General features: G+C 46.6%; 1 protein-coding gene across 1 annotated transcript in view; it reads right to left on the bottom strand.

The window, feature by feature from the left end:
- ZNF354B (zinc finger protein 354B) overlaps nucleotides 1-9,817 on the bottom strand; it is a 55,730-nt gene extending 45,913 nt beyond the window's left edge. Inside the window, exon 1 of the transcript XR_010112152.1 lies at nucleotides 9,555-9,817. The gene's annotated coding sequence lies outside the window, so the exon portion shown is untranslated. The remainder of the gene's footprint in view (nucleotides 1-9,554) is intronic.
- Nucleotides 9,818-19,367: the final 9,550 nt, after the last annotated feature.

Genomic DNA, 19,367 nt, shown 5'->3' with positions numbered 1-19,367 from the left:
AGGACTTGCTGTCCAGTTGTGGGAGTTTGTTTAGAGCCTGGCTGGCTGCTTCAGGGTATGCCTGAGCCAAAGAGAGCACCCCCAGTGTTCAGGGCCTTCCCTGGGGAGCCCCCTCAGGTGCCTGAGGCCTGGGTATAAAGATCTGGCCATCTCTTCTTGGCCCAGCCAACTCTGAGGGGGCGATGCTTGTTCTGGCGTCCTGGCTGGCTGGCTGAGATTTTGCTGAGCCTGCAACGGTTTTGACTTCTGCCCAAGCCTGTTTCTGCTTGCTTTTTTCATGGGTTTATCCCTAGTAGGGTCCCTTGTACGCCTCAGGCCCTCCACTGCCTGCTCTGGATCACCTGGCCTATGACACAGAGTGCACATATTATTTCAAACCCTCATTTTACTTAATTTACCAATATTTTGTAAAGCCATTTCAATGACAAAATAGTCGTTTTACTACTTGAATAAGGATCTTAATATGTTTAAACAGTTGCGTATTTTCTTAATTTTGCTACGATAACGAAAGTTTCTGTTTAATTCTTTAACTTACTACTCCTTTTTACACTTTATACAGAATCACAAGTCTTTTTCTGGGGTTGGGGGGTGGCAGTGCACGTGTGCAGGGGTTTGGAAACTTTGTGGCTTGGCCATGGATCTCATGGCCCGAGAGCCTCCTTAGTTTCACGGATGAGATTGGCCCTTGTGGAGTTCGAGTCCAACCCAGAACAAGGAAGCCTGGGTCTCCTGTAAGTGTTGCAGCAAGCTGGCCTGGGGTCCCCCAAAAGGCAGCCAGAGACAAGCCCAGGATCACCCAGTCTGCAGCAGGGTGCAAAGGTTTGGGGGTCCCCCACAAAGGCAGCCAGAGCCAAGCCCAGGGTCCCCCCAGCATCAGCAAGATCTACACCTTATACTATAAGACTCTGTATATACTTTATACAGTCTTACAAATAAATTCCTACAAGTGGAATAGCTAGATCAAAGTGTATGCATTTGGAGAAAGACTTTTTTTTTTTTGACACATGACACATTTTGCTTGTTTACTATGTTTTCTCTCCATCAGAATGAAAGCTCATTGAGGGGAGGGACTTTTGTCTATTGTCTATATTCCCTGGTGACTCGAATTGTACCTGTATGCAACAGACACTCAATAAATATTTTCGTTGTAGACTGGGTACACATGAGTTAGATCTTTGATGCTTCTGAGGAGTCTGGTTTGGGAAAGAGGGTGCTAGGGAGAAACTGCTCCCTGCAATCTCCCCATTTTCATCTTTCAGTGTTGAAAAGTGGAGAGGAGCTGGATTCAGTTTGCTCGGAGACAGAGCCAGTGGGGTGCAGAGGTGCTCAGAGCAGCCTTTGGGAAAGTGTAGGGGAAGCTGGATTCCTGACTGCCGGCCTTTGGGACTGGGTTGGACCTAGGACCCTGAGACAGGACATACGACATCTGTGGGAGTCAGCTGCTAGTCGCCAGCTCACTGAGGAACCGAAGAATATACTGTTCTTGGTCTGAAGGCACTTCGAGAAGGAGAGGAAGAAGGGAGGGGGCTGAATCTCTTCTCACCCCCATCTCTGCCAGATCCCAGACCCCCCTGGGCCTCTGTTCCACACAGACCTGCCTAAAAGACGTCAAAGGCCCAGGAGCCCTGGCCAGGGCAGGGGTCACCATTTTGCAGCCATAGGTTTGGAGTGCTGGCTCCAGCAGAGGCATCTGGCCAGTGGCTTGAGGTGCTGTGTCTGACACGGTTGCTGGCCATAGAGGGCCTCGGGGCCGTCCTGAGCTCAGACCTTGCCTGCTGGCTGCTGGGATGGCTGGTTTCGCCCGCGTCTCAGTGGAGCACAGCTGCTGTGTCCTCGCCAGCTTGAGCTTGGTGGGGCTTTGGATCACTTGGACAATCTCTGCCTTCCACTCGTTCTATAGGTGATGTTTCAGGTTCTTGGCCCAGCGCTGTTTCTTCTCCTGGCAGTGCCTTTCCTTCTCCTCCTCCAGGTTAGGGGCAGAATCCTTGGCAAGCTTCCTTTCCTGCTGTTCCTTCATCTTCCACTGCCAGGATGTGTGCAGGGGCTTGTCCTGAACCATCTGGGATAACTTTTTCTTGCAGTGGTCTTTCCACACCCCCACCAATGTGGGCCTCCCCTTCTGGATTACAGGAAACTCCTCCTCCTCCTCCTTCGACTTCTTGGATACTGGAGCCTGGGCTGAAGAACCTTTTTCCTTCTTTGCCCCATGGCCGCCTGTTACCTCTCCCCAGCCAGAGGCAGCTTGCTTGGCTCCTGCTGACCCCGGCGGGGAGCCAGGTGCCTCGGGTGTCAGCTCCCGTACTGGCCGTGACGGCTCTGAACTCGGCCCCTGCTGACTGGGGTAAGGCTCTGGTGATCCTGGGCCCGGGTATAGGTGCTCATGCCACCCCCACCCCCCGGGTCAGCTCCTCTGGACTCTGGGCCCACTCGGAGGCTGGTTCTCCCTGGCCCTGAGAACACCGTGGTGCCTCCTCACTTGGCTTTGGCCGACATTGTGGGGATTCAGAGCTAGACTCTGGCTGTCTTTGAGGTGACTCCAGATGTAGATCTTGCTGATGCTTGGGGGACCCTGGGCTTGGCTCTGGCTGCCTTTGGGGGGGACCCCAAACCTTTGCACCCTGCTGCAGACTGGGTGATCCTGGGCTTGTCTCTGGCTACCTTTGGGGGGACCCCAGGCCAGCTTGCTGCAACACTTGGAGAAGACCCAGGCTTCCTTGTTTCTTCTGGGTTGGACTCAAACTCCACAAGGGCCAATCTCGCCCATGAAACTGAGGTGAGACTCTCACGCCATGAGATCCACGGCCAAGCCACAAAGTTTCGAAACCCCTGCACACGTACACCGCACCCCCTGCCCCACCCCAGATAAAGACTTTTGATTCCTAGTTCCCAAAGGCTCTCAGGGACCGGGCCTGGTGGCTCATGCCTGTAACCCAGCACTTTGGGAACTCAAGGCACAAGGATTACTTGAGGATAGGAGTTCGAGACCAACCTAAGAAACACAGTGAGACCCTGCCTCTGCAAAAAAACAAACAACCCCTCAAAAACAAAACAAAACAAACCAAGAAACCTCTCCCAGGGCCAGCACCCACTTTCCTTTCTCCTCTGGCAGTGTATGGCAGTGCCAGTTTCCGTGTGCCCCCGCCAGCCCTGAGCATTATCTATTTTTAAAACGTTTCCCTGTCTGAGAGGAAAGACATTATTCCATTGCTCCAGTTTGCCCATTAGCCCTGCACACCCCCAGCCACCTCTGTGATTTGCCTGCTTGGGTACTGAATGTCACCAGCCTTAAGGTTCTCCCGTCACTGAGGCCAGCATGGACTGACCACCAGGAGGCACTGCTCCCCTGCCAATGTCCTCTGGTCGCACCTGCTCCAGGACACTCAGCAGCTGCGTTTCTGAGCCAAGGCTGCAAAGTTCCACACCGGCTCTACAATCAGTAAAGGGCATCAATACCCTGAGGTGGGGACTCAGGTTTCTAGGATGTTGTTGTCGCCTCCAGCTTGATTTCAACTATGGTCAGCTGGAGCCAGGGTGGGGAATCTGCAGCTTGCAGAGGGGACTACTGCGCCTCCTGCCTGAGGCAGGCTGGAGGGTGGAGGCGGGCTGGGGGGGTCGTTGTCCTCGCAGCGTTTAAGGCGAGTCTGGGACAGGACCCCACCACCCCCTCCAGATCTGTGGCATCCTCCAGGACTCCAGCGCAGGACGCGCTCCAGGAGCCTTGCTACTTCAGGGCCTCCAGTGGGCGCAGTCAGGGTGCCCACCCGGCTCCTTTATCAGAAAGGGCGTCTGTGGGATGTGGAGCCGGGAGGCTCCTGGATCACGTCATCTCTTGCTCCTCACAGATACGCAAGGGAAAATGGAGGCTCCCAGGGCCTGGTTAACTCGCTCTATTGACAAAGAACCTCCTGGACCAGACTCCAGCCAGGCCCCTCTGAGCCCCGTTCTCCACCAGGCCCCACCCAGCCTTGGCCTATGGAGACCTGAATAAACACTAACAGTTACCAGCGCTGGAGGCCACACCCCTCAGATAACGCAAGCACCCCTTAGTTGCCTGCCTGAGAAAACTGGATGCTGCCAAAGGGATGTAGTTTGTTCTGGCTGGCACCTGGGACAAGGCCTCTGTCTCCCGTCCCTCTGGGAGGAAGACAGTTTCCAGATGGGGAGCAGAACTGGGGCCAACAGCACTCAACCAACCCTTTGCAATTTGTCACCTTCCTGACTCTGCTGAGCGCCCCCCAACCCCTTCCTTATTCCCTCATTCTCCCTTTGAAACTCAAAGTCACCTCTACAAATCCAAGTTCAGTCCAGCTCCGGCTGGACTCTTGCCCAGTGCAACAGTTGGTACTGATGAAAATCTTCCCTTACCCCTGTAATTGGAGCCCGATTTTGTTTCTCTTTGACAGGTGGCATAGTGAGTGGTAGAGTCAGGATCCAACCCACTTCTGCCTGAACAACGCCCCTCCCTCTTTCAGACCATCCTCCAGCTTCTACTTGACCCCCCCCTTCAACCTGTAAATCTCAGTCACCAACTAGAATCACTAGCCACCAACTGGAATCGCCAGTCACCACCTGGAATCGCCAGTCACCACCTGGAATCGCCAGTCACCAACTGGAATCGCTAGTCACCAACTGGAATCGCTAGTTACCACCTGGAATCGCTAGTCACCAGCTGGAATCGCTAGTCACCAGCTGGAATCACTGCACCAGTTACTTAGAGCAACAACAACAACTTACTGGAAAAAGATTTATTTTTTTGTTGTATTTTGTGCTTTTTCTGCCATGTTTTGCCCAGGCTTTGTTTGCCCATCCTCTGATCCTCTATCAGGATATTTAAAAAATTAATATGCCTTTTTTGAACAGTTTTAAGTTTATAGAAAAATTGAGCTGAAAGTACAGTTTCCACATACCCTTCCCCTCACGGTTTTCTCTTTATGAACATCTTTCTAAGTATGGTACATATTCAAATTACTGAGCCAATATCAGTACATTATCATTCACCAAAGTCCATCTTTTATGTTAGGGCTTACTCCTTGGGTTGTACGTTTCATGGATTTTGACAGATGCATGATGACGTGTATCCACGATTACAGTCATACAGGATGTTTCACTACCCTAAAAATTCTTTATGCTGCCTAGTTTTGCCTTTTCCAGGATGTCATGTTTGGAGTGATTCAAGTGATTCTTCTGCCTCAGCCTCCCGAGTAGCTGGGATTACAGGCACCCACCACCATGGCCAGCTAACTTTATATATATGTGTGTGTGTGTGTGTGTGTGTTTTTAATATATATTTTTAGACAGAGTTTCGCTTTTGTCACCCAGCTGGAGTGCAAAGGCATGATCTCGGCTGACTGCAACCTCCACCTCCCAGGTTCAAGTGATTCTCCTTCCCTAGCCTCCTGAGTAGCTGGGATTATAGGTGCTCACCACCACACCGGGCTAATTTTTGTATTTTTAGTAGAGATGGGGTTTCATCATGTTTGCCAGGCTGGTCTTGAACTCCTGACCTCAGGTGATCCACCCGCCTCGGCCTCCCAAAGTGCTGGGATTACAGGCATGAGCCACCATGCCTAGCCAACTTTTTGTATTTTTAGTAGAGATGGGGTTTCACCATGTTGCCCAGGCTGATGTCAAACTTCTGACCTCAAGTGATCTGCCCACTTCAGCCTCCCAGAGTGCTGGGATGACAGGTGTGAGCCACTTTGCCCGGCCCAGCAATTGACTCTGTCACCCAGGCTGGAGTTGAGCGGTGCGATCTCAGCTCACTGCAACCTCCGCCTCCCGGGTTCAAGCGATTCTCCTGCCTCAGCTTCCTGGGTAGCTGGCGGCCTTGCTTCTCACTGGCCACTGTAAAATGCAGTTCGGTCAGAAATATAAACTGCTCCTGACTGGTTCTATTCTTTCCACATGTTCCATATCTTTTCCTGGTCCTGTTTTTGTAGTTTCTGTTTGTTTTACTATATATGGGCATTACTAATCTTTTCTTTTTGCAATTATAACGAACTTCTGTAGGTGGTAAAGTATCCAGTAGGATGTGAGCTCAGTCTTTACTGAATAAGAAGAGGAAGGAAACATTAGCCAGGTGTGGTGGTGCACACCTGTAATCCGTAATCTTAGCTACTTGGGAGTGGTGCCGAGATTGCACCACCGCATTCCAGCCTGGGTGACAGAGGGAGACTCCTTCTCAGAAAAAAGAAAAAAAAAATATATATATATATACACACACATGCACATATATATGTGTGTATATACATATACATACACACACATATATGTATGTATATATAAATCTTCATGACCTTGGATTTTGCAATGTGTTCTTAGATACCACATCCAAAGCAAGAGTAACACAAGAAAAAATAAGTTGGACTTCATCAAAATTAAAAACTTTTTTGCATCAAAGGACATTATCAAGAAAGTTAAAAGACAAGTACTACAGTCTGAAGGGTTATGTTTCTCCAAAATTGCTGAAATCTTCACCCCCAATGTGATAGTATTCAGAGGTGGAGTTTTGGGAAGGAGATTAAGTCATGCTGGCTCTGCACGTACGAATGAGATTAGTTCCCTTATAGAAGAGGACCCAAACAGCTTCCTTGCCGCTTCTGCCATGCAAGGTTACAATAAGAACACAGCCATCTATGATGGAGCAGGCCCTCCCCAGACACTGAATCTGCAAGTGCTTTGATCTTGGACTTCCCAACCTCTAGAACTGTGAGAAATAAATCCCTGTTGTTTATAAACCACCCAATCTATGGGTTTTATTATAGTAGTTCAGACAGACTAAAACAACCACCTAAGCATGAGAAAAAATATTTGTCAAGTCATGTATCTGATGATAATCTAGTATCCAGAATATACAAAGAATACTTATGACTCAAAAACTAAAAGGCAAACAACAAATTAAAAAATGGGCAAATAATTTGAATAGATATTTCTCCAAACAAGGTATACAAGCTATATATGTGTATGTGCATAAATATAAGTGTATATATATGTATATGTGTGTATATATATGTATATGTGTATATATATGTAGTATACAGCATCACTAGTCATTACGGAAATACAAATCAAACAACGAGGTACTATTTCACACCTACTAGGATACAATCAAAATAAATGTAAAATAACAAGTGATAAATATGCGGAGAAACTGAAATCCTTTTACATTGCTAGTGAGAATGATGCAAAATGGTTCAGATGCTTATTCTCTTCTTTCTTTTAAGAATGTGTTCTTTACCATTCTATTCAATGGCTTACATATCTGCATATTTTCTTGGGCTGTCTACATGATATACAAATATTTGGACACAGACAGAAAAATAAATCGCTCATCTAAAAGCTTTTCAATCTGACACACAAATTCAGTTTATTTGAAAACGGAATGTTCAAGTGTTACAACTTTTACTATGGTTCACATTTGTTAATATTTGCTAATATCCTAAAAACAAAAACAAAACCCCCCAAATAATTTGATTTTATAATGTAAACATCTGATGTCTAAATTAATCAATAAAATATTTTTTGTGTTTTAAATAATTGTATTCTATTGTATTTTGGTGCTGTGTAATTTCATAATAAATACTAGCTGATGCTCGTCAGAGGTAAACTAGTGAATTATCATCCCGTTAAGATAAACTTTGTTTCTGCTAAGAAACATCTTAATTTAAATTAGGAATTTAATGTAGGAATTTACTAAATTAAGTACTAAGATTTTATTTCTCTTACTAAATGGAGAATATATGTAAAATTCAAATACATTCAATTACTCAATTTATTCTTTACTATCATGAGAATATAGGCAGCATATTTTACACAGAGCATACAAAGCTTTACCTTCATTGAATTACAAGTAAAATATATGTATATGTAAACATATATAATTTAGATATTAAATGACAGAATTCACTTATTTACCTGTGCGAGATGGAATGTGATTCTAGCAATCATTCCAGGTACAATAACTGGTTGAAAATGGGACATGGGCTGGGCGCCGTGGGTCACGCCTGTAATCCCAGCACTTTGGGAGGCTGAAGCAGGTGGATCACGATGTCAGGAGTTCAAGACCAGCCTGGCCAAGATGGTGAAATCCTGTCTCTACTAAAAATACAAAAATTAGCCGGGCGTGGTGGCAGGTGCCTGTAATCCCAGCTACTCGGGAGGCTGAGGCAGGAGAATCACTTGAACCCAGGAGGCAGAGATTGCAGTGAGCCAAGGGCTACTGCACTCTAGCCTGGGCGACAGAGTGAGACTCCGTCTCAAAAAAAAAAGAAAAGAAAATGGGACATGAAGTAAATTGATATGATTAAAAGAAACTACATCAAGTGAATTCACTATAATGTCTCCAAGCAAGGCAAGACCACCCTCTTGAGATAAGGAATGAGAGGCTACTTATTTTGACCAAGTTAGCTCAATGATTTGGGGAACCAAGGACTACATGGATACTCATTTTGTTCCCCCACCCACCCCTGCCACCACCAAAAAAATACTTGAGAACCCATTATTTCCCAATTCATGCTTCTACTTTCACATAAAAGTTGATACTCCAAAATCAACTTAAATTTTATTAACCAAATACAATCTTCCTAAAGACAAAGAGAAACATTTCACAAGAGTTAAGCCAACAGAAAGATAGGGAATATGAAACAACAAAGAACATCAATAAACCAAAATTAAATGTTTGGAAAGATAACAAAATTGGCAAATGTTTATTTAGGCTAAACAAGAAAAAAAAGAAGAGAATCAAATTACTAAAATCATCAATAAAAGAGAGCACCATTACTGCCAGTATTACAAAACAAAAATGATTAAAAGAGAATGCAATGAAAATCTTATGCCAAAAAAATTAAGATAGCCTAGATAGAATGGATGAAGTCCTAGAAAGATACAAACTAAAATAGAGTAAAAGAGAAATAGAAAATATAAATAGATCTACAGAAGGTTAAAAGATCAGATAGTAATTTTTAAAACTTACAATAAAAATCCTATCTCAGGGAGCTTCCCAGGTGAATTCTATCAAACACTCTGAGAAATTAATATCAATTGTTCACCAACTGTTGCAGAAAATAAAAGGGGAGAGAACACCTCCCAATTCATTTTATAAAGCCAGGATTACTCTGACACCAAAACAATATCACAAAACAATGTAGACCAGTATCTTTCATTGTTTTATAAAATCAAACATATTCAACAAAACACAGCCAAATGAACTCCAGCAACATATAGATAATGCACTACGTGCAAATGTGTTTTACCCCAGGAATGCACCATTAATATTTGAAAAATCAATGGATGCAAACACCTCATTAATAGAATAAAAAACAAATATATGAGCATCTCAACAGAAATAAAGCATTTGAGAAAAACCGTATTTTTTGCAAACCTTCTCTCCCTCCTGCTCACCCCCCATTACTCTCTCATCACTCTCTTTTTCCATCTACCCAAAAACGTTTTCCCCACCGTCTTTCTGCAAAACCTTCTCTCCCTCTTGTTCACCACCCGTTTTTCCCCCTCCACGTACCCCCCCCCCAATTTTTTTTCCAACCATTTTTCCTCACCGTCTTTTTGCAATGCCTTCTCCTGCTCGCCATCCTCTTTTCCCTTTGGCACTAAGCACTCTCTGTACCCCTCCGTCTATCCCAAAACTATTTTCCCCTTCCTACCGCTCCTGCTTCACTGCAGTCTCTGCCGCCACCAACCACAGCAAGGCGAGCCGCAGTGCCAAAAGCTATAAGCCTGAAGCATACGGTGGTGGCTATCCCTGGTCCTGGTCCTCTAAGCTGGGCACAGAGAAGCTCGCCGAGCAGACACAGCCTGGAATGGCCTGACTCCCCTTCAGCACTATTTATACACAGAGGTTATGCATATGAGGTTCCTGGACTACATGTTCTGATTGGATATGAGAAAAACCAGAGGCCTACTCTGATTGGACTTTATTATCATGTTCTGATTGGATGAGAGCAAGTCTCAGGACAACCAATCAGAGTGTGAAAATGAAGTCCAATCAGAGAAGGCCCAGAGGTTTTCTCTCATCCAATCAGAACATGTAGTCTAGAAACCATGCTCATAAGCCCATGTGCATGCTGAGGAGGCCTCCCGTCATTTTAGGCTATTGTGTATCAGTTTGCAGAGCTACTTTGTTTCCCTCTTGGAGGACCCGGAGAAGGGGAGCTCAGCCACTTGCTGCACGCTGGAGGCTGGAGCCTTGCAGCACCGCAGCTCGCCTCCCTGCAGTTGGTGGTGGTGAAGGAGAATGCAGTGTGCAGCAGAGTGTAGGAGGGTGGCCAGAGCGAGGTAGGAGGGTGGCCAGAGCGAGGTAGGAGGGTGGCCGGAGCGGTAGTAGGGTGGCCGGAGCGGTAGTAGGGTGGCCAGAGCAGTAGAAGGGTGGCTGGAGCAGTAGAAGGATGGCCGGCAGGAAGAGCTGCTCCTGACCGGCTAGAGGACGAGAAGCGGGGACCACTTGTGCATGCTGGAGGCTGGAGCGTTTGCCACTGAGGCCTGCCTGGCTGCGGTTGGTGGTGGTGATGGAGACTGAAGCTCAGTTACAGTGGTAGAAAGGTGGTGGGGTAGGTGCACTGTGGCTGCACTGCCCGCCTGGGGGAGGCGGATTTGGTGTGCTGTTGGGTCTGCACTGCCTGCCGTGGGGGACTGGTGGTGGAGTGCTATCTGGCTTTGCGGTGCTGGCGGTGGGTGGTGGGAGGGGTTGGCTTTGCTATCCGGGCCTGCACTGCCCAAGGTGGGTTGGGGGGGGGTTGGAGGCAGGTTGTGTGCGCTATTGTGCACTGCCGGCGGCGGGGAGGGTGGGTTAGGGGAGCTATCAGCTGCTGCACTGCCCAAGGCAGAGGGCCGGTTGGGTAAGCTATCCCAGGTTACAATGCCAGCAACAATGCCAGCCAACAGTCGGGGGCTGTTTAGGGGAGCTGTCAGGTGCTGCACTGCTGAGGGGGGAGGTGGGGGGGTGGTTGGTTGGGTGCACTATCCCGGGCGTTCACTGCCTGTGATGGGAGCAGGTTGGGGGCACTATCTGGGGCTGTGCTGCCCGGGGGTGGGGGAAGAGGGGAAAGAGCGGGTTGGGGGCACTATCGGGTGCTGCAATGCCTGTGGCGGGGATGGGTTGTGGACACTATCGGGCGCTACACTGCCAGTGCTGCCAGCGGCAGAGGGGTGGTTTGGGGGTGCTATCAGGGTTCCATTGCCCACAGCTGGCTCTGGGTGTGTCGTGGGTGCAGTCTGAGGGCTACGCTGCTGGCACTAGGGGCCAGGTTGGGGTGGTATTGGAGGCGCTGCACTGCTGCCGCCGGCAGTGGGTTGTGGAGGTGGCCGGTACAGCAGTGGCCTCCGAGGAAGGGGCCCTTCTCTTCCTAGAGTCAAGGCTGTAGAGGGTGAACTTCTGCTCATGTTGGAGCGTGGCAGGCGCACAGAGTTTTCACGGCAATTCTCTGAGCACAGCAGGGCCCCCACACCCACCGTGGTTCCCCGGCCCTCGCCCTCTTGTTCGTGTTGCGGAGACCATCTGGGACCCCTGGGCATGGAATAGTGGGCACCACAGGGGCTCAGGGCCCTGTGGGTGGTAGAGTCAGGAGTGAGAACTGGTACTTGGGTGGGGAGGACTGGCTGGGTCGGAGTTTCTGCTGTTCCTACTCCCCAAGGAGCGCCGGGCACTGTGGTGTCTCCAGTCCCCATCCCAGGTCAGGAGGCCAGCTTGGGCCAGGAGGAGAGGTTGGACTTCAGAGGGTGGGTGTGAGTGCCTTCGCTGAAACCAGCCCTTGCCACCCAGTGGCCAGCATGACTAGGTGCGGCTCTAACGCTGCCACTTTCTGCATCCTGTTTTGGGGTTTTTTGGCTTTGCCCACCCAGGCGCTCCGAGCCAGGCTGGAGGAGGAGGTGAAGGAGGAGTTACCTATGGTGAGCCGGAGCCTGGAGTTTGCAGATGGCACAGCTCTGTGGCTCGCCTCCTGCGGTTGTGGTGGCGACGGCAATGGAGACTGCAGCTCGGCAGGAGTGGTAGGAGGGTGCCCATGTTGGCCAGGTGGTAGGAGCCTTGTAGGGTGGGCCGGTGGATGGAAGGTGACAGCACTGCTGGTTGTGTTGGCGTCGGCGCTAATGGTGGCAGCAGCAGCAAATCTGGGGCCTGGGAAGGGGGAGTAGGAGCACTTTGGGGCCTAGCCCGGCCTGGCATGGGTAGGAAGCTGCCGGTTCTGTACTGCAGCCCTCGGTGACAGATGGAGGCATAGCCAGGGCAAGGAGGAGTCCTCTCTTTTCTCCTGCAGTCTCTGGAGGGTGCCCTCCTCCTGCTGGCATCTGAGCCAGCTGTGAGTGGCAGCATTGCCTCATTCTTACACAAATAGTCAACCCCTAAATTTTGTTACCTTTTTCTTGTTTTTGTTCTGATAGTCTTCGATTTTTTTAATTTCATGAATCGGGGAGGGGAAAAAAGGTATCATAACAGGCCTTCTAATTCTTGCACCTGGTCTTTTACCTTTCTTCCAGTCTAATCTTATCATCATCATCATCATCATCATCATCATCGTGTTCTTCTTCATTTTCTTATGCTGCCGCTTATGTTTCTTGTTTTTATGCTTGTTTCTCAACCTCCTCCTTTCGTTTCCTTTATCCCAAGGAATGGCCTTAACAAACCAAAACCGAGTTAAAAGCTACTCGTCACTGTGTTATATTTTCAAAATAATCAGCCTCTTACTTTGGAGCTGGTGGAGAGAGAGATTGAGAGGGTGCGAGTCACCTCTGGAAGGCTGGGATTTGTTTTTACTGGGAAGAAAATAGGTTCTTTGTTATCACAAGCCTTGTGTGACACCAGCAGCTCCTCCTCGCTCCACTCTCACAAACCACAGCACCCAGACTGGTGAGTGCAAACACACATGCACACACATATATGCACACATTACATTCATGTGCACACATGTTCATGTGCACATATAAATACATGCTCATATACTCAAGATAGACATTCACATGTGTACACACATTGCACACTTGTGTGTGCACATGCATACAAGTACATGCACACGCATACAGGCACACACACACACACACATTAACATTTCCTGTTTAACGTTTTCTGTTTGCCCCTGGTGAAACGAGGGCCAGATGATACTGTCCCACCATTGTGATGCCGTCAGTAGGCAGACTAGGGGAAATTTGGTCACAGCCATGGTGCCAAGTTTTGAACTCAGCCTCTGAGCTGAGCCTGGATCCATGGACGTTTCCCAATGTTCCTCTGCTGCCTCCACACCCCATCCCCAATACCAGCCCCCCGTGGAGGGTCAGGGGCTGTGTGTGCAAGTGGACATTATTGTAGATTCTTCTGTAATGAGGACGTGCAGGAAAAATAAAGAATTTCTGTGTTAAACACTCTCAGTCTTCCCCTGCCTTTAGCAAAAATTCCAAGGAGAGGAGAGTGATGACGGGACAGAAACAGGAGTGAGAAACAGGAAGAATGGACAAGATGATTAGGAGGCTGAACGAAGGAGAGAGCAAGCTAAGATGAGAAAAAGCACTGCAGAAAACATTCTGAAGGAGAGAGGAGGAGGGGCAGATGGGGGAACAAGGAGCAGGTGGAGAGAGAGATTGAGAGGGTGCGAGTCACTGCTAGAAGGCTGGGATTTGTTTTTACTGGGAAGAAAAAATGTTCTCTGTTATCGCAAGCCTTGTGTGACACCAGCAGCTCCCCCTCGCCCCACTCTCACAAACCAGCACCCAGACTGGTGAGTGCAAACACACACGCACACACTTATATACATACACATGTACACTTATGTGCACACAGATACTAACATGCTCATATACTCAAGATACACATACGTTCACATGCACACAGACATGTACTCACATGCACACTCGTGTGCACATACACACTCACATGTACACGCACACCCATACAGGCAGGCGCACACACACACACACATTAGCATTTCCTGTTTAACATTTTCTGTTTGCCCCAGGTGAAACTGAGTGCCAGGAAATACTGCCCCACCATTGTGATGCCGTCAGTAGGCAAGCTGGGGGGAGTTTGGTCACAGCCATGGTGCCAAGTTTTGAAGAGGTTTATGCTGGTTTGGGTTTCTTGGCATGAGCTAGATCTTCCCTGACAGTGGCATCTGGCCCCAGCTCCATGCAGTCCTCACCAAGTCCCGTTGCCTGTGCATCCTATGTTTCATCTTCCAAAGCTGGCTTCAGCAGTGGCCTGTGAAGTTGGCTGCAGAACCATGGAAGTGTGGAAATAGAGATCAGAACTTTACATAACTGTATTTTATCTCACTTTTTAAAATTCCCTATTCTTTTGTATATGCTTAATAATGTTTATATTAGTGGAGTCGAGCATTTAAGTGATCATTAAATAAAAATACAATACGGCTGCATGCTCAGAAAGATTTTGCTTTTAGCTATGTTGCCAGGGAAGCTTGGTGGTCATTTTTCTCTGTCTTTTCTTGGACAATCTTTTGGTTCCTTTTCCAGTTCAGTCAAGTGTCAAGAGAGTTCTCATCTCTCTTCCTTCTAACCCCATGATTAAAAATCTTCAGTAGCTTCCCAGTGTTTTTAATACAGTCATGAATACGAGTGTCGTCTTTTTTTTTTTTTTTTGAGACAGAGTCTCACTCTGTTGCTCAGGCTGGAGTGCAGTGGCGCGATGTCGGCTCACTGCAAGCTCCACCTCCCAGGTTCATGCCATTCTCTTGCCTCAGCCTCCCGTAGCTGGACTACAGGCACCCGCCACCATGCCTGGCTAATTTTTTGTGTTTTTAGTAGAGACGGGGTTTCACCGTGTTAGCCAGGATGGTCTCGATCTCCTGACCTCGTGATCCACCTGCCTTGACCTCCCAAAGTCCTGGGATTACAGGTGTGAGCCACCGTGCCCGGCTGAGTGCCTTTTCTTAAAATATGTAAGATTTGTCTTGCATCTTTTCAGCCTTATCTCTTTCTACTCCGTCACTAGCACCCTGGGCTTTGAATTTCTGGGATGAGACTCCATCCTGCAGTCTGTTTTCCCCTTGCTTGGTAAAACAACTTCTTTATCCTCATTGCCCACCTGTTTAACCTTGACTCATTCCCTGGGACTCTACTTAAGTAACATATTCTCCGGTAGTTCTTTCCTGATCCCATAGTCTTGCTAACTAGTCCCATAGCATCTTGCATTTTTGGTGACTACAAGAGAGCAGGGAACGTGCCTGGGTTGTCCAAATCCAGTGGTGTGCTGGTAAATGCTTAACAACTGACTCGCTGAAAAACACAAAACTTGGCTTGTAGTATTTGCACATTTCTGTGTTGTAGGTAAGGATATCATGGCCAGATTCAAGCTACCAAGCTGATGTCACTGAATGATGAGTTGGGATGAGATGGATGCTAGCACACCATCCTAGGATAATTCTACCATACAGGTTGAGTAGATGCACCATGAACATAGATAATAAAATATACTGAAATAATTAGAATATGAGGAGTCTTAAGTATTATTGTTTTAATATAATTTAGTTGGAAGTTTATAGAATGCATTTTAATGATGACTTTATTAAGAATTAACTCTCAGAAATTCCTGAAAATGTAATAATCTGTTCTCATGCAATGGTATGAGCCAGGACTAGAGATTCCTTGTGTCAAGCACAGACAGGTCACATTTTTTGCATTGATGGCAGACATTGGAATAAGCCAACATGTATATGTGCTGCCATTTCTTGGAATTTACTGTGCCTTTGAATTATCGACTTACTCTGGTAGAACTGGGATGTTTTGCATTATACTAGCTTTTATATGAGAATATGTATAGAAAAGAGAAATATATACAAGTGCAACTAGATACTCAAGGCCACTCCAGTAGTGCAACTGATTTACTGAAGCATTAACATTGATCTAGTGAAGTTTAATGACAAGCGATTGGCTCCGATAAATAAATAAGACATTAATCTTGCTCTGTTGGGTAGGCAAAGTGGAAGGAACAATGGTAACATTTTATTGCTCAGAATCCCCATTTTGCTTTTCATCTCCTTATTTACCAATCATTAAGAGATGAATTATCAGAAACACACTTTAGTAGTATTTGCTTGCAGCTAGTTAATTGGTAGTTTTGACTGAATTACTTTAGTTCAACCCAAGTTCCTAAATGGATTAAACATTTGACTGAAAAGATTCTTTAGAAGAAAATACAGACTATTTCATAAGATTATAATGACATATTGTGTGGAAATGTTTAAAGGGCACTCAACACATTTCTGTTAATCCAAGTAAATGTTCCTAACATGGATATAAGAGTAAATGCCTCCAGGGTTAACAAAAGTTGGTGCAAAATTTAGACGTTTTAATAGCTACGTAGTAGGGGATTTCAAATATTATTTTCTAAAGATTAACTGTTAACATTTAGGTCCTGTAAAGAAAAAGTTTTAAAATGCCCTAGAATATAGTATTTTTTTTTGTAATCAGTGTTTCTAGATGAAACAGACCTTCTAAACTTTATTTCTAAAAATCAAAAGCTATTAGAGCCAGAAAGGTTTTTAAGATTGAATCCAAGCCTTTTTTCTTATGGATGAGGAAACTGGAGCCACATGTGAATATGGACAGCCCTGTTCTGTTTGAATCTGAGTATTGGAATGTGTGGTTTACCATTTGAATGAAGACCTGAGCAAGTAAGAGCTTGTCATTGTTGCAGATGGTGCTCAGGCCTGCACTCGACTCTGTGCTGCCCCATCATCCTGGATGACTCTCTCCTTTGTTATATTTGCAGGGAAAGCTAAGGAGGCAGCATATTAGAAATCCATAGTAATGTAGATAAATTTTGTAAATTTAAATAAGATTGGTCACCATTCCTACGTAATTCAGAGCAAAAGAATTTTTTTTCTAGTTTTTCGCATCTTGCTTGCCATTATGAATGTGGCATTCAGCTTTGAATCGTTTCCAGTGACGTGATTTTCAATATTGTTGTCTGTGACATTTTGACAATGAAAATGCCTAATGCAAATGCTGCAATGCTTTTTCTTCTTTTCATTCCCCCTGTCCTCAGTGGGGCTGTGTTTGTTGGCTAGGAAGCCACAAACGGGTTGCATTCTTGTTGCTTGGTTGTCAGACTGGTGGAGTTATTGATAGTTTTCATCTTTAGACTTGTAAACGTGCTACTTAAATATTAGAGCCATTTTATCAATATTAAAGTACTTCATCTGCCCAATTAAAAAGCAGCCAAGCATTTGTTTGATTTTCTGTAACTAGTTGAAGATTTTTGTCTTCAAGCCAGAAACTTCTGCCTGCAAAAACACGAACCCAGTGAGAAGAAGTGAGAAGTAAATTAATGTAAAAGTTAAACTGAAGACAGTGATACTGCATTGTGAAACCTATTTGTCTGAGGACAATCAGTTGCTGGTTGAAGATCGGACAAGAGAAGTCACCCTCTGAGCTATACTTGATCAGAGTCACCACCAGGGGTGACTGCACTAGGCCAGGAGAGTAGAGAGTAGGTTAGCGTCTCACTTCCCCGTGGGTCTTGAGCATCCTGTAAACTTCTGAGCTGCTGTGCCTTTTACAACAATAATAGCCCTGTCCTCAGGCTGCAGCCCAGAAATGTGTAGAATCCCTGCATTGGTTGAGGCATCTATGGATCCAGAGAAGTGGCTGGGATCTTGCGGCCCGGCTGCTTGCTAGAGTCTGAATAATATCTGGGGAGGAACCCGAGAGGACTCCCTGGCCTCTGTTGGACAATCTGATGAGATGGAGGAGGAAGAAGGCTGAGCCTTGTGTCCTACAAAGATCCTGAGAGCCAGAATCACAGGTGGGTCAGCTCAGTGGGAAGGAGAAGGGATTCTGGAAGCCAGTCCTTGATGGGATGCTCTCCAATAACAGAAATATTCATGTGAGCCACTAGACGAACTGTAAGAAAACCCTCTTTGAAAACTCCTAAAAGAGTTCATGTCTTTTTTTCTTTTTTTTTTTTTTTTTTTGAGATGGAGTCTCGCTCTGTCGCCCAGGCTGGAGTGCAGTGGTGTGATCTTGGCTCACTGCAAGCTCCGCCTCCTGGGTTCACACCATTCTCCTGCCTCAGCCTCCCGAGTAGCTGGGACTACAGGCGCCCACCACCACGCCCGGCTAATTTTTTTGTATTTTTAGTAGAGACGGGGTTTCACTGTGTTAGCCAGGATGGTCTCGATCTCCTGACCTCATGATCCACCCGCCTCGGCCTCCCAAAGTGCTGGGATTACAGGTGTGAGCCACCGCGCCCATCCTGTGTCTTTTTTTTTAATGAGACAGAGGGTCTTGCTGTGTGGCAGAGGCTGGTTTCAAACTCTTGTCCTCAAGGAATCCTCTGGCCTTCAGCCGCCCAGGGTTGGGATTATAGGCCTGAGCCATCATGTGTGACCCCTAAGAACTTATGTTTTTGGAAATTCCTCTCAACTCTGCAGAAATCAAGTTGTAATTTTGGCAATGGTTTGAGATTTTAAATCTGTTTCTGAGTATTTGCGGGGTTTTGAATGGAAATTTAAAAGATGGGTCATGGAATATTAACGGTGCATTTTAAACAGATCCCCAGGAGTAATTACTTTTTAATTTTTATTTTTATTTCAATAGTTTTTGGGTAAAGTGGTTTCAGTTACATGGATGTGTTCTGAGATTCTACTGGACCCCATCCCCTTAGCAGTGTACACTGTACCTAATATGTAGTCTTTTATCCCTCATCCCCCTCCCATCCTTTCCGAGTCCCCAGAGTCAATTATATCATTCTTAGGCCTTTTTATCCGCCTAGCTTAGCCCTCACTTTTTTTTTTTTTTTGAGATGGAGTCTCACTCTGTCTTCCAGGTTGGCGTGCAGTGGTGCGATCTCCGCTCACTGCAAGCTCCGCCTCCTGGGTTCACACCATTCCCCTGTCTCAGCCTCCCGAGTAGCTGGGACTACAGGCGCCTGCCACCACACCTGGCTAATTTTTGTATTTTTAGTAGAGACGGGGTTTCACCATGTTAGCCAGGATGGTCTCGATCTCCTGACCTCGTGATCCGCCCGCCTCGGCCTCCCAAAGTGCTGGGATTACAGGCGTGAGCCACTGCACCCGGCCAGCTCTCACTTTTAAGTGAGAACATATGATACTTGGTTTTTCATTCCCAATCCTAAATTACTTCACTTAGAATAATGGCCTCCAGCTCCCTCCAAGTTGTTGTAAAAGGCATTTGTTCCTTTTTGTGGCTGAGTGGTATTCCATGGTGTATATATACCACATTTTCTTTGTCTACTCGTTGGTTGATGGGCACTTAAGTTGGTTCCACGTCTTTGCACTTGTGAATTGTGCAAGCATGCATGTGCATGTGCCTTTTTCACATGATGACTTCTGTTCCTTTTTGTAGATACCCAGTAGTGGGGCTAGGCTACTGGACTGAATGGGAGTTCC

This window comes from Pan paniscus, chromosome 4 (assembly GCF_029289425.2).
Source record: "Pan paniscus chromosome 4, NHGRI_mPanPan1-v2.0_pri, whole genome shotgun sequence".
In the NCBI taxonomy this organism is placed as follows: domain Eukaryota; kingdom Metazoa; phylum Chordata; class Mammalia; order Primates; family Hominidae; genus Pan; species Pan paniscus.
Note: the sequence above shows the minus strand (reverse complement) of the source record. Positions and strands in the feature narration are given on the sequence as shown.